Source organism: Opisthocomus hoazin, chromosome 14 (assembly GCF_030867145.1).
Source record: "Opisthocomus hoazin isolate bOpiHoa1 chromosome 14, bOpiHoa1.hap1, whole genome shotgun sequence".
In the NCBI taxonomy this organism is placed as follows: domain Eukaryota; kingdom Metazoa; phylum Chordata; class Aves; order Opisthocomiformes; family Opisthocomidae; genus Opisthocomus; species Opisthocomus hoazin.
In genome coordinates this window covers 9,131,476-9,147,237 of record NC_134427.1, presented here as the reverse complement: position 1 = coordinate 9,147,237, position 15,762 = coordinate 9,131,476, and the positions used below count along the sequence as shown (strand labels likewise).

The 15,762-nt window shown below is 49.1% G+C and overlaps 1 protein-coding gene across 4 annotated transcripts in view; it reads right to left on the bottom strand.

The window, feature by feature from the left end:
* Positions 1 to 15,762, bottom strand: part of GPC3 (glypican 3) — a 154,964-nt gene that overhangs the window by 61,883 nt on the left and 77,319 nt on the right. The gene's annotated exons all lie outside the window — the stretch shown is intronic.

The following is a 15,762-nucleotide window of genomic DNA, read 5'->3' as shown; positions in this document are numbered from 1 at the left end:
AGGAGCGGGCTTGAGATGTTCACTGCTCCTTCCTCACTGAAAGCCGCAGCATCTCAAGACTCTACACTTCACCTCTCTAGCCAGACTTTTAGGAAACACCTCCCCTCCAAAGGTAAATCCTGAGATGCCCGTTCTGCATCTCAAGGCAGCTCAGCATCCGCATGGCCTGCACTGCAGGTGCCCGAGGATCAGCATCATAAACATCATTACTAATTAAAAAATCAGGGCCTAAAATAAAGCAAGCATTATGGCTACAGCCCAGTCATACCATGGGAGGTCTTGATTAACAGGGCTCTGTTAATGACACAAATTAGCTCATTAGTATACAGATGATTCGGTAACCGGCTGCAGCAGTGAGGGAAGGAATCCAAAACACCTCATTAAAGCTCTCCCATGCGGCCAATGTCCCAAGACTCAGCCAGCAGCGCTGCAGCCACTGCTACAGTCCCTGCAGCCATTTCCTCCTCTGGGAGACCATCGAGGGACAAGGAGACATCGAGGAGATCTCCCCCTGAGGCATTGCTGCTGCTGGGAAACTCAACTTTTAAACCACCTTAACCCACGCTTTTCTGCAGACTCGTCCATGCCGGGTTGTGAAGGGGACTCAGCCCATTGCCGGGACTTCAAAGGCACCACAGCCAACACCAGCCCCTCTTTCCTTAACCCTCATCCCACCGCTCACGTCCAGGTTCAGAATCAGCCACGTACCCATAAAACGCCTGTTCCTCACAGCACCTCATTTGTCTTCATGCCACACGAACCAAGACAGCCAGCTAAACTCCCAGTTAGCCACACATCGGTGGCTAAAAGCACACTCGCCACCCAAAGCTACAAGCATCTGATGTGTAAAGAGAAGACATTCATTCTGTCCTATTACACCCTACATTTGGGTGGACAAATAAATTAGTAATGTCACCTCTTTCATTACAAGAGTAGCACAGTGTGTTTGCTCAGGCTGCCATACAACAAAGAGTAAAAGAGAAAGCTCCTGGGAGCCGGGCACTGCCGTTTCTGGTTCACAGCGTGGTGAGAGGAGATGCTGCCACTGGTCCCTTCTGCACCTGCAGTTCCCTCTGCCAGAGCAGCTCCTCCTGCAGCTGCCAGGGCAGCAGTTTCTGCAGCATCTTACCTGGGTTTTTTTGTCCGCTGCCCTCCCTTGGCTGTGTTTCCTCTCTGACTTGCCAAACCCACTTCTCGCAGAAGAATGTACCAGCCCTACTACCCTCCCTAAATCACGTGGCAGGCTTAAAAAAAACAGAGGGAGGAAGGGAGTAAGAAGAACGAACACTACATTTTGGGCTGTTTTCTTTGCCTTTGGGGTTTTCCTTCAGCACTCATTCCTCTCTTACAAAATTTGCCAGTAATGCTCTGATGCAGGCAGCCAGGGCTAGGACGGGACAGGAGGAGACCTGGTGAAAGGCTTTTGGGACACCCGAGACCTCACTGCTGCAGAATGCGTCTGCACGTCCTGTGTCCTCTCTGTGCTGGCTGGTGCCACTGTCCCTGCCATGGGCAGACTGGCAGGTGAGCGCAAGGATGCACAGGGGTCTGCAGACCTCAACCCCCAAAGGTGCCCTCTGAGCCCGCGGGGAGGTCAGAGACAAGACCTGTCATTAAACCTCCCGAGGGAAACACAAACTATGCAAAAGGTACAGGACAGCGGGCACAGAACAAGCAACGCCACTAAAGCAGCATCACTGCACCCACGCTCTGCACGGGCACGTAAAGTGGAGGAGAGAAGTGGGAAAAGGTCGGATATTTTAAGCTACCATTTGTGATGACTGCCTTTGATTCTCCCCAGCTCTGTGGAAAAAAACCCCCTTCCCTCTCCACAGCTCGCCTTTCAGCTGGCAAAGCCTACTGAACCCTGCAAGAAGAGCAAGTCCAGGATCAAGGCTTTTTTCCACAAGGATGCTGAGATGCGCTGAATGGGAGGGGAGGGCCAGAGCGACAGCGCGAACAATGGCATCACCCGAGAGCGTGCTTCAAACAGCAAAGCGGTCGGGCGGACCGGGGCTGCTTCGTTCCCCACTGAAGGCATCGCAGCCCCTCTGCTCCTGGCTGCTGCACAGGAGCTGCGGCTCAGCCGCATCCTCGCAACCCCGCTCGGCCTCTGGGTACCACAGGCTCCTGCGAGGGATGGAACCACAAACAGGGTCATGTTAGCCCTGACGTGGGACAACAGATGAAATCTTCAGGTGTAGAAGCTGGAAAGTTTAAGCAGCACATCTAAGTTTTTACTTACTTGTTTATTCAAGCACCAATGAACCTTTTCAGGAAAAAAAAACCCTGCAGCCCGCCTTGCGAAGTCACGGTGAAATGATTGTCACATTTCAGTCAAACAAAAACCCGGCTGAGATGTGAACTTTAAATAAAGTGAGAGAATGTAGAAGTAACAGATTGCCTGCTCATTTGCAGGGGCGGCATCGCGTGCGCTTTTGTGGGAAGGGAAGGATTTCACAAACCATCTGCCAAAGTCTGCTGGGCCACAAGTTGTCCTAGGACAACAGCTCAGAAATACTGCTTCAATGTTTCCTCCTTTCTGAGTCCACATTGCAAGCTCAGGAACATGTAAACCCACCTTCCCAGTCTCTTCCTAACCACTGCTATTTTAAAGCAAGCTCCAAATTTTAAAAAGTCCAGAAAAATGCCACTGTAGAGCAGTAAGAGAAGGGACAACACAAACCTCAGACCCTGGGTGGGGGGGAAAGCGTGATGCTTCAGCTCTCCAGGCATCGCTTGCTTTGGCAGGAGCAGCAGAGAGAGGACAGCGAGATCCCCGGCAAGGTGGGACGCCTCCAAGAGGGAGAGCGAAAGGCAGGCAGCATATCTAATCACATTTGCTAAACTACCATCAAGCAGCAGTGGTAATACGGGGTTGCCTCCTGCCACACAACTATGAATGCGAAATTCAGAGCAAATCGATGGAATGGAACGGCCGGCTCTCGTCCTCGGGCTCTGCACGCTATCAGCGGGATCATAAATATACCCGAGTCCTTACCTACAGTATATTCAGTGCAAGAGCCGTGCAGTCTCTTGTTTCATGTCACACACACAGTCCCAGAGCAGCCTGAAGTTTGAAACACCAGGCCACAAAAAAAAAAGAACAAGTAAATCAGACGGCAGTATGGATTTTAGGCAACAGGGGTTGGGGTTTTTGTTTGTTTTTGAGAGAATCTGCCAGTCCACTGAAAACGTGCCACGCAGGGACACAAGGCAAGCAAAACCCTCCCAAAGCCCTGAACTTTTACAAGCCCCCAAAGCCACTGATACTGTAACAGCTGAAGCTAAATTTCCCTGCCACAGCTCATTAACAAACTCGTTAATTCCCTGATTTCATTAGCCTCCTCCACGTAAGCATGACCCAGGCCATGAGGCTAAGACTTTGCCTCCCCCAGCCGCTACCCATCACTCCAATCCCTGCTTCCAGCTGCAGGGTGAGCCAGTTGGGCAGAGCTCCCCAGGACCCCGCGCTGGGCTGTCAGCGGCCCCCACGCCGGACAGGGAAGCAGCTGGCTCCCGATGCCCCCGGGGAGCTGCACACCGCTTAATGGCTCCACTTTCGAGGGAACATTGATTTGAGAGGAGCACAGGGACAAACCTAATGGAGTGGCACTATCAGCCCGCTGTAATGCTTCCCCATTAATTTAGGGTAAGAGGTGCCAGAGGACTGCCGGGAACCTGTTTACGGCTGCATGGAAAAGATGCACCATGAGCAGCCAGGGACCAGATCCACCACCATGGCTGCTTCCAGCCAGGTCAGCTGCAAGGGTGTAGACCACAATGCTGGTCCACATGGGTGCCCGCAAGCCAACAGAAACTGTGACCACAAGGATCACAGAATCACAGATGGTAAGGGTTGGAAGGGACCTCTGGGGGTCATCTAGTCCAACTCCCCTGCCGAAGCAGGGTCACCTACAGCAGGCTGCACAGGACCTTGTCCAGGCGGGTCTTGAATATCTCCAGAGAAAGAGACTCCACAACCTCCCTGGGCAGCCTGTGCCAGGGCTCCATCACCCTCAGAGGGAAGAAGTTCTTCCTCATGTTCAGGTGGAACTTCCTGTGCCTCAGTTTGTGCCCGTTGCCCCTTGTCCTGTTGCTGGGCACCACTGAAAAGAGTCTGGCCCCATCCTCCTGACACCCACCGTTAAAGATATTTATAAGCATTTATTAGGTCCCCTCTCAGCCTTCTCTTCTCCAGGCTGAACAAGCCCAGCTCCCTCAGACTTTCCTCATAGGACAGATGCTCCAGTCCCCTCATCACTGTCGTAGCCCTCCGCTGGACTCTCTCCAGTAGCTCCTCATCTTTCTTGAACTGGGGAGCCCAGAACTGGACACAGGACTCCCGATGGGGCCTCACTAGGGCAGAGTAGAGGGGGAGGAGAACCTCCCTCAACTTGCTGGCTACACTTCTCTTAATGCACCCCAGGGTCCCATTGGCCTTCTTGGCAGCCAGGGAACACTGCTGGCTCATGGTCAACCTGTTGTCCACCAGCACACCCAGGTCCCTCTCCACAGAGCTGCTCTCCAGCAGGTCCGCCCCGAGCCTGTACTGGTGCATGGGGTTGTTCCTCCCCAGGTGCAGGACCCTGCACTTGCCCTTGTTGAACCTCATCAGGTTCCTCTCTGCCCAACTCTCCAGGCTGTCCAGGTCTCGCTGAAAGGCAGCACAGCCTGCTGGTGTATCCACCACTCCTCACACTTCTGTGTCATCAGCAAACTTGCTGAGGGTACACTCTAACTCTTCATCCAGGTCATTGATGAAGAAGTTGAACAAGACTCGGCCCAGTACTGACCCCTGAGAGACACCACTAGTTACAGGCCTCCAACTAGACTCTGAGCTCTGCCAGAGGGATAAGCTTAAATTATGTCATGAAAAGGGTAGTGGCCACAGTACCAGGTTCTGTGGGAAACGTCACAGCCTCGGTGCAGCCGATGGAGAACGAAGCCCCAGGATGGCATCGCTCACAGCACCGGGGCCACCAATATGCTGCCCAGGCACGAGGCAGGGCGACCCTGCAGGTCAGAAACCTCTCTCCTGGCACATGAGCCAGCAAATCCAGATGGAAGAATATTGGAAAGCAGCACACATGTGATCCTCGGCACCAATCTGAGCATCACTTTTAAGAGGCAGTGCATTTTAAAGGTAATGTTCTAGAAGATTTTTTTAAAAAGCTGATCAGCTTTCCCTTGGAAGAGAAGAGAGTGCATTAGACACTGTTGAGTACCTGCTGCTGCTGCTTCTCATTCAGCACGAGCTCCACCCAGCTCTAAAGGAGAGCTTGCTATATTTGACCTTTGCTTAAACTTTGCATGGAGTTTCCATTTGTCTTCTCCATGAACTCTTCTGCTTACAGATCCCTTCTCCAGGAAGGCATGGTATTTTTTTCCCCTCAAGGGGATGGCCTCATTTTTGAAGATTTCCTCTCGCAGTCTTGCCTGCTCTCTGGAGTTCATGTATGTCATTTTATACCTATTCCCGAGTTTCCTTTGGGAGAAGCTGCACATTAAACTGAGAAGAGATTAACTATTATAATTGATTAATACACAGCCTCTGAAAGGGTATTTGCTACAGTGTGCCCAGAAGAGGCATCCACAGACCTGAAGAAAACGTGCTGGCTTCAGAGGAACCAACTGGTGCCCAACTGGTGCCCACTGAACCCTGCGCATCATTCCACGATGGAACCCAGTCTAACCAGTAAGGCTGAAAGCCTCAGTAACACAGCTGCCTGTGGTGGTGCTTCTTTCCTAATTCTTCTTCACAACCTCTACTCTGCTAAACATCACATGTATTATTAGCACTATAAACAGGGCACAAATGCGTTCTTTATCTTCAGAGTCCCCATAAAAGTGAACCTGAAGTCTATTACTCAGGCACTGCTATAGAAATTCGCTTAATTAAATTCTAAAGGGCTTAAACCAAAAATATACATTGTGACGATGTGGGATAGAACATAAACTTTTTACTAGTAGTAACCAAGCACATTTACCATTTCTACAGGTGTAATAAAAATGCTAATATATGTTAATGTTTAGTCGGTGGTTAATGTTTTGTCTTGTTAATTTCCCCAGGGCTTTTATTACTGATTTAAATCTGCCACACTACCCCAGTGATTGCATCGCCTTCCACAAACTGCACGCCACACTCTCAAACAAATGCTGATTAACGGAAGTGAAGAAACATTTAGCTAGGACAAACGCTCTTATTATATGCTTGTAATCATTATATACATTTTGTCAGGAAGCCAGGAAAGAGACAATTCCCCGCTCCCTCACTCTTCTCACAGCGGAAAATATGATTATGGGCATAAAAATTAATTTACAAGCCTTTATTTTAGGAAGCACATCATTATTAACTAAGTAATGATTGTCTTTCTGGTTCCAGGCACTCGAGCAGAAGGAACAAACTGAGTACAATAACAAAGATGTCTTCTACACACATTTCACTCAAATTCCTCATTAATGGAGTACTAAATGTTATTAATCAGCTCTATAGTATTACGACTTCCATTACTCAGACATCACCTTGCAAGGATTACATAAGAGACAATATCCTACCTCACTCGTGCGGAGCAGCAGGAATCGCGGGAAGTGACCTACTCTCCGTGCTGAGGAGAAGAGCCTTGAATAATGCATTACCTTTAAATAATGCAATGCTATAATGTGTAAAATGCACACAAACACTGATGCTTAGAATAACAGAGCGCCTGTCACACCAGTGCCTGCGGTGACGCCCAACGCATGCCGCAAACACGTGCTACAGATGCTCAGGGACCCCTGCAGCTACCAGGCCAGGTTACGTGAAGACCATCACTGCCTGGTTTGAAGACCAGGTCTTCAAACTCCTGCAGACCACTAAGGAGGCATTTTTAGAAGGAAATATCACTCCATTTTTATATCCCATCCTTCATGTAGAGCATCACAAGACACTTTGCAGAGGGTTAGCGCCACAACAGGAACACGGGACCCAGGGAATTCCAATGGGTACCCCCTTCCTGGCCTCATTTCTTGTCTGCAAGACTGCTCTGACCACCAACCGAGAGAAAACTAAGAGAGGGCTCAAGACTCAACAGAACTGGAGCCAACAGCACAGCCACCACTGCAGACCCCAGCTGCTGTCCAAGGCATTCGCCATGCCTCGGTGCGACCCAAGGACTAACTGGTGCTGGTTCCTCAGGACAAGGAGCAGGATGCGTCCCCACACAGCCACGTGTGTGGGTGCGACAGAGGTGACACAAGAGCTGGCAGGTCTGATGCATCGCGTGGTTCCGCAGCCGCTCTACCCCACAGCCTGCGACTCAGAAGAGCAGCAGGGAGTGAAAGCGACTTTTGAAGGGTTTCAACCCTCGGTGCTAAATGCTGAAGCTGGGTGATCCCCATCTGCACTTTGCCCTGCTGCGTCAGAGTTCAAAGAGCTTAAACCAGTTGGAGACCACCACTGCACTGCCATCACTGCTCCCGTCAGGGCATGCCGTGCTGTCCCCAGGAGGACTCAGTGCCTGGTGCCCCACACGGGTGCCACAGCATCCGAGACACCTCCACACTGCGTCCCACAACATCCCGACCCCTGCGCTGACCTGGCTTCTCCATCATGCAGGATGCCCTTTCCCTCAAAGGAACCATGACCTCAGCTTGAGTCGAGCCCTTTCAAACCTACATAAAATAATGCAAACAAGATGTTTCTTCTTTCTGGCGTCCCCAGCATGCAGCATTTAATCCACCAGAGAAAGCTGCTTTGTGTTTAAGCAAAAGGCTGATTATTGTTGTTTATAGGTAGAGAGGAAGTCGGACTAAATGATCACAGTTGTTCTTTCTGCCTTTACAATCCATGACATATAATTAAAGTACAACTTTTCAAGTTAGTATTTCCCTCTAGTGTTTTGTTAATCCCATATTTAACATAAAACTTGGTATTTCAGTTCTTATGGTCGGACCTAGGCAGCAAACTGCAAGGCAGGTGGCTGGTGCCCCAGCCAGGGTTCAGACCCAGCCCGGCCAACCGACTGGGAGAGTTAAGCCTTTGCTTAACTTTCAGCAGATGCTTATGCAGTTTGCTCAAGCGGAGATGTTTCCTGGAACAGGGCCCCATAACATACTAACGCACCCGTTCTGGTTTTAAGTTAGATCTAGGCAATATGATGTTTCTTAGACAACCAAACTAAGGCTTTATTCCCAGAAAGAGAAGTCAGCCTTGCCTGAAAGGCGACAACAGAACAAAAGGGAAGATGCGGGAGCAAAATCTAGTGAAAAGCAGGAGCATGCTAGACTGACCAAAGCCAGGTTCAGGAGCAAAACGCGACAGAGCCTGGAGCCCGGCTCTGGGTGAAGCCCCCAGCCCCAATGCACTGCATGGCTAACGTGGGGGCACGGCAGCAGCTGCAGGCATGGCTGACCCCAAGCCCAGGCTGCCACAGAATCACAGAATGATAAGGGTTGGAAGGGACCTCTGTGGGTCATCTAGTCCAACCCCCCTGCTGAAGCAGGGTCACCCACAGCAGGCTGCACAGGACCTTGTCCAGGCGGGTCGTGAATATCTCCAGAGAAAGAGACTCCACCACCTCCCTGGGCAGCCTGTGCCAGGGCTCCATCACCCTCAGAGGAGAGAAGTTCTTCCTCATGTTCAGGTGGAACTTCCTGTGCCTCAGTTTGTGCCCATTGCCCCTTGACCTGTCGCTGGGCACCACTGAAAAGAGTTTGGCCCCATCCTCCTGACACCCACCTTTAAAGATATTTATAAACATTTATTAGGTCCCCTCTCAGCCTTCTCTTCTCCAGGCTGAACAAGCCCAGCTCCCTCAGACTTTCCTCATAGGAGAGATGCTCCAGTCCCCTCATCACCCTTGTAGCCCTCCGCTGGACTCTCTCCAGTAGCTCCTCATCTTTCTTGAACTGGGGAGCCCAGAATTGGACACAGGACTCCAGATGGGGCCTCACTAGGGCAGAGTAGAGGGGGAGAAGAACCTTCCTCAACCTGCTGGCCACACTCCTCTTGATGCACCCCAGGATCCCATTGGTCTTCTTGACAACAAGGGCACACTGCTGGCTCATGGTCAACCCGTCGTCCACCAGCACACCCAGGTCTGTCTTCACAGAGCTGCTCTCCAGCAGGTCCGCCCCAAGACTGTACTGGTGCATGCCTTTGGGACTCTGATTCCTCGAGGAGGCTTGAGATGCTCCAAATTCAACCAGCTGATTTCATTATCGGCACTGGATCATCTAGCTAGCCAGAAAATTTGGACTCAAGGTAGCAAAGTGCATTTCTGCTAAGGATGCTAATTACATTGCAGTTTTAGAACTGTGGATTGCGCATACTATAGTACTTGCACATTTGCTACTGCAGGCCCCTAGAAGACCCTCCTGTTGCAGGCAGTTATATCTACTCCATTCCAACAGACTGAGAAGCAAAGCAAGGAACAGGCTCAAGGGATTAGCAGTTTCTACCAAGAACTGAAAAAAAAATTAATTTCTGTACCTCTACCTGCTGCAGAGCACCAGTAAGTGAACAATAACCCCTTTGAGAGCACCAACGCCCACGCAGGCTGCAGGTCCGGCTGCCTTGGAGCAGTCAGCGGGGAACAGGCTGGGACTGCCCCGTCTCGCCAGCAGCCGGGGAAGCAGAGCCCGGGGCAGCCCCGCTGCCTGCAGACCCTGGGGCGATGGGAAACAGCACGGGGCAGAGCCAGGCAGTGCGACGGCTCCAGGCAAGCGCCCTTCGCTTGTTATTTTCCTTCCCCGAGTTAATTGGTTTCTTTCACAGATTACTATGGGTTTTAATATCACACCATGTTTGTGCCTACGGCGCTACAGAAAGGAACAATCCAAGAGAAATAAATTCCTAGCAGCTTGATTTAGAGAGGAAAAACAGATACCTGCCATCAGTCTGGAACGTAAGCCAGCAAGCCGGAGACAGGGCCTATAACAGGTTATTTAACAGCAGCCGTGTCAGCTGGGTTGCAAATGTGGTCAATACCTATCGGTCCAACTTCCCCCCCTGCAGCCCCAAGTAGAGATTCAATTATTCTTTGAGAAATACATCATTAAATAATTAAAGACTTACTACGTGATTTTTTCCTCTATTTTTTTTTTAAACAAGACCAATTCGATTTTGGAAGTACAAAGCCATTATAATGTGTCAGCTAGCAATTAGCTACTGTACACTGTTTATTCTTGAATATAATCTTTGAGTAGAAGGGCAATATTCTTAGAAACGCAGCATTAACTTGTTCCTCAATGACTTTAATATGGCTCTTTTCAAATTACTGCTCATAAAATCTCAGGGAAGAAAAACCTACTGATGATATCCCATCTCCTTAATTAGTTCTCTCTATCAGCAATCCAATAGCAAGTGTAATATTTATATAAACTAGAGCACACAAGGCTTACAGCTCACTCTGCTTTAACCAGTGATATCAAAACAAGCAGGTAAAAAGCAGGGCCCATTTTCCAACCAGTGCAGACCACGCTCACAGGTACACACAGCTTTTCAGATTTATACTTCAATAAACGCTTCTGCCAAAACCATCCCAAAGGTTTTTACGCCATTAACAGTATTTTTTGCTATAAAATGCCCTCCTCCCTTCCTGTGCTGAACAGCAAACCCTTCCGACCCCAAAGGGTTTGGTGCCCGTCGTTCCTCCCCACTCACCCGACCCTTACGACGGACCATAACTCCACTTATTTTAACCTCCCCATAGGAGTAGCCCCCCTGCAGCCACCTTTTGCTCCCTCCAGCCACCTTTCTCTTTCCAGAGAGAAAGTGTCCACTAAAACAACAAGGCTAGAGGCATCAAAGCTCACCAAACAATTTCAATGGTTTTTAAGCAGCTGAATATCTTCAGCAGAATAATTACAAACATTTGCTTTCCACCTAAGCCCTGAGCAGCCCCACGGCGCGTTATCCAGCCTCTGGCGAGGGGTGCATGGGGCTCTCCCCACAGCGATGCCATGGACCGCCCCAAGCACAGCCTAAAGTAGAAGTGTAATAATTGTTATGAACAGAAAGTGGTAAAAATATCTCAGCACAGCGGAGATTAGCTGCTGGTAAAATTAATCCGCTCAAGGCCAAAAAAGGGCTCAGGACGGCCCTGGGTTTGTTTTTTTTTTCATCCTTTTGTTTTCCTTCATCTGTTGATTTTTCTTATTTTTGAAGCTACCAGATCCATATTAATTTTTTTTTATTCACTGATAGTCAGTGCTAGCCTAATCCAATTACAGGTCAGCACCACGATAATTTACCCAAAACACGGCAGACAAGGTAAAAAGACTCCCATTAGATTTTTGCTCATGATAAAAGAATTACATTTTTCCCAAAGAGAAATCAGGCTTATTGGAAAAATAAATCATTATTTTCTATAAAGATATAAATACCTGCAGGGCTTTTCTGAGACTTTGTTGTAACACATCTTGGTTTTACATGTACTGCGGTTAGCACAATTGAATTACGGAATGACTTACAGCATTAGATTGGCTTCTGCTTGATTGAGAATATCTTTATAATGGAAATCGGTGTGCACTCTTAACCTCGTTACAATGCTATATTATATGTCTGATTAATATATTAAAGTGGCTCATTCAGCAATGGGCTGTTTGCAGACAGAAAGGAAATGAATTTGACTATCACAACACCTTTATTAACAGCTTCAAACCAAGGACTAGAATCTGATTATGAGAAGCGAATTCCAATAAATTGATATGCAACAATTCCCAAATGAGGGGGGGAAGCATCAGATTGATACAAAAAATCAGACTAAAAACTTGTAATGCATTTTTGTGCACCTTCTTTACTTTCCACTCTCCTTGCAAGTTGTAAGCTGGGCACTTCCATAACTCACTGAAAAGATAAACATCTGGCACCAAAATCCTCAAGTGGAAAATGCTACTGAAGTGCTTTCTGGCTCCTAAGGAGCAACAGGAATGGCATGAAGCAAGGCTCAGAGATGTCCCGGGCATTTTTCAGCATCTGCCAGGCAAACCCTTTTGGGTCCATCTCCTCTGAGCTACTGGTGCCATTTTGCTGGTCAGAGCCACCCCAGCATCACCTCGCACGGTTCCCACTGTCCTCAAGCACCCTCCGCTCCCTGCTTCTTTGGGCTGTCCCTCAGGGAGGAGACAGAGGAAGGCTGCCTTAAATACCAGCACAAGCAGTTGAGGTATCTACTGAAATACCAGTTCTCTGGTGCTCTGGAGAGCGGCAGCACAAAGTTTATTTGTACAGTGATACAGATCAATACGTGCAATCCAAGAGTTAATAAGCTTCAGAAAGATGTAACTGAGAGCGTATCAGTCACCCCCAAATTATCCTGACTAACTACCAGGCTCACTCGTCCTCTCCAGGTCAGTGCCTAAAAGCATCATCTCTACCACGACTGATAGCGCCGAAGAGAATTAGGTGTGAAAATTGATTAGGTTTGAAGGATACACCTGCATAAAGAATAGCTCAATTCCCCAGCTGCTGGCTTGCTTTTTTTTTTTTTTTTTTTTTTTTACTTTCTAAACAGAAATAACTCTGCCAAAGTAGCTGGGAGGCTATCGGCACAGCTTTCTGCAGCCAGCCTGCTCTCGCTCAGATGAGGCTTTGAAAGAATAATGCAGTTAGCAGCAAACTTCACCCTCCGAGAGCAGGCTCTGTGCCCTCGGGGGTTTATTAGTGGGGGAAAACAACAGGTAGGGATGGAGAAGGCCACAGGTTCACTGTGCAGCAACCCAAAGAGGCTGAAACAACTGCTTGAGTGCTCTGCCAGCAACCAGGGGTGCACTGCTGCAGCAGGCGGCTGAAAAATCTGCCTCGATTGCTTGTTGTAATATTTTTTTTCAGCTAAATGTATTTGTAGATGGCGTCTTCCATGCCTGGTACCTCAAATCCACTTTACAATAAGATGTAAAGATGATATAATTCACAGCACCACACATGGGCAGAGAATTCAAAATGAAGCAAAACACCCATTGCAACCCAGCCCTTCATCCTCTCCAGCATAAAACAGAACGCCGCTGCTCCGCCCGGGCAGCTCTGGGCACTGTTTCTGCTTTGCAGAGGGTCGCTTTTAAGTTTCTGGTTTGTTCTTGCCTCGTTCATCAGCATTGCTAATGGGAGAGTTAGTTCTAGTTCTAAAGCAGCAACACTCGCGGGGGTTACTGTCACTGGAAGTAAACTCAGCACGGTTAAGATGAAGGATGCCCAGCAAATGACCCCAGATGGAGGTCTTGGTGGAAACTGCAGTCACGGATAATGAGACCAAAAGAGGTTTTAGCATAAAAAGCATAAAGAGATGGATATCGGTGAGCATGAGTCTGGCATTGCAAAGCCGCGGGTCTTAGCAAGGATAAAAATCTTCAGGAAAGGAAATGGGCCAGAATGTATTTTGCTAATAAGGCGTCTATGGTAATAGAGGTTGCAGGAGGCTGCAGCAATCCGGACAGCAAGCGAGGGAGCCGTGTCTGCAGGGCTGATACTTGGGGAATTTTATCTCACTGATAGAACAAAGATGCGTGCCCACTTTGGAGAGAGAATCCCAGACACAGCTCCCCGATGCCCCGGTAAGTGTAGAGGGCAACGGCTTGTCTGGAGGGATGGTTTGGACTGACCTAAACAAGAAGAAAGGCAGTTCATGCCAGGGACACAACTTCTCCGCAGGCTCCTCAGAAGCCAGGCAGGTCAGCCTGGACCCGAAGGCCTCCTGGTTCTGCCACACACCAGCTTGGAGCATCCTTCAGGTAAACTAAATTCAGACCTCAGGATGGATTCTGAGCACAAGGGTGGTTTAACTCTGAAGGAGGTTTGGCTGTAAAGCTCAGCTGCAAATAGGGCCCCAGCAAAGGGGCTGTGCCCCTGCCCTCCCCGTTCGGAGGGGCAGCTCCTCACCGGCCAGCACCTCTCCCTCACAGCTCCTGAAGCAGCAGAAGCCTCAAGACACCCAGAGGGAACTGTCTGATGCTGTGATCTTTGGTTCAGCCTGAAACTCAGGTTTTTTCCACTTAATCCAATGTACTTCAAGACCTCACATTATGTCCTCAACCATTACGATTTATGAGAAAATGAGACAGTTTGAAATTTCAAAGCCTAAAGCCCGGCGCCCAAGGAACAGACACCCACACTCACCCCCTCCTGCAATAGGCACCATCTGCTCTGGATGACACGATCACCAGCTCTCTCCCCTCCTGCACCCCAAAGCATCGCATGTCCAGCTGCCAAATACAGCTGTGATAGGGAGTCAAGAAAAAGAAGACAGATGAGATAAAAAGAAGATGCTCTGTGCAGTGAAGAAAGCTGCATAATATTGCAAAGCTGTGTACTCTCACTTCCAACTGTTAAGACCGTATCCTGCACCACCACCTCTGCCAGCTCTTCGTACCGACGTCAGGGCATCTCGGAACCAAATATCTTTTTAAACTCTTGGGAGCCAGTCACACAACCACCAATCAGCTCCTCCACTAAAACAAGGGACAGGCCAAGGCATGGTACGTGCAAACAGGTATGCAGAACCAGTAATTAATCTGCACAAGATCTTTAGGCTTGTTGTGACTTCAGCTCGGAAAAGATGCAAGACATCCCGCCACGTGCAACCTGCATGCACCTCGCTCATGCTGTAGCCAAGACACGATTTGAAGTGAGATCAAGCCAGGCTCAGTGGGTGCTGCATGATATTCCCGCCCATAAAATGCAGCAGCCTTAAAAAGCTCTTTTTAAGCTGCAGAGTAGCAGGGATGAAGCTGCCACCAGCTGAGCAATCTGCCTCTGACTGAAGTCAACGAAAAGATCTGTGTGAGCTTCAGTGCAAAGCGGGGTTGGGCACAAACGCGCTGTCAAAGGATGTTCCCCACGCCGCCGTCTGTGCATGCAGGGAGGCGGGGGCACTGTTAGCAGCTTCCTTCTACTCAATTAAAACAAAGGTATCACTGCAAATTCCATTGAAATGGCACGACTTGCCAGAGGCTAGAACATGTCCAGTTAAAAGGACGGAGGGAAAGCAAGAAAGGACAGAACAATACAGAAGTTTACAAACAGAAGCAAAATCAAATGCTATTTTAGATTAAACCCGTGTTGATATTCAATGCTATCTCCTCTGGCTTTGCATGGGCAGGTTTGAGCATCCCTAGCCAGCTCCACTGCTTCCACCTGGCAGCTCTGCACAGCCCGGCATGCTCCCCCGCGCAGCCCTGCACACCCGCCCTGCTTCGGCTGGGCCCAGTTCTGTGACAAATTGACCCAAAGCCTCACTACGCCGTCACGGTGAGCAGGATGGGGGACCAGCATGCCACTTTGCCCATGCTAGACCACAGCAGAAAAAGAGAGAGGCTGACTGACAACCATGAAAACACGCTACCCATGTCCTCTAGAGGCAAAGTTCTCATTAGCATCAATTAATTAAGCGTGTGATGCCAACCACCTTCCTCCACAGGCCAGACAAGAGGTAAAACTTTCACTCAGGTGAGAGCAACCTCTGAGCCCGACTCCCTTAGAGAGGAAAGTGATGGTCAAGAGCATCCATGCCAAAGCTGCTTCCAAAAATGAGATGCAGACCTTTAATCTGCTACTGTGTATTTGAACATTAAACCAAAGATTTAAGACCAGCAGCAGCGTGCCAAAGCCACTGGATCAGAATTGTTGATGCTGGGTTGCAACACCGCAGGCATGAATAATTTTTGCCCTTATTCTTTCAGCGTCAGCCAAGCCGCCAACAACATGAGGATTTCTAGATCAAAATCAACGCCTCACTGTTCAGTGCCTTGCCACTTGCTTCCCCAGCTATCAGAAAATCTTTAATA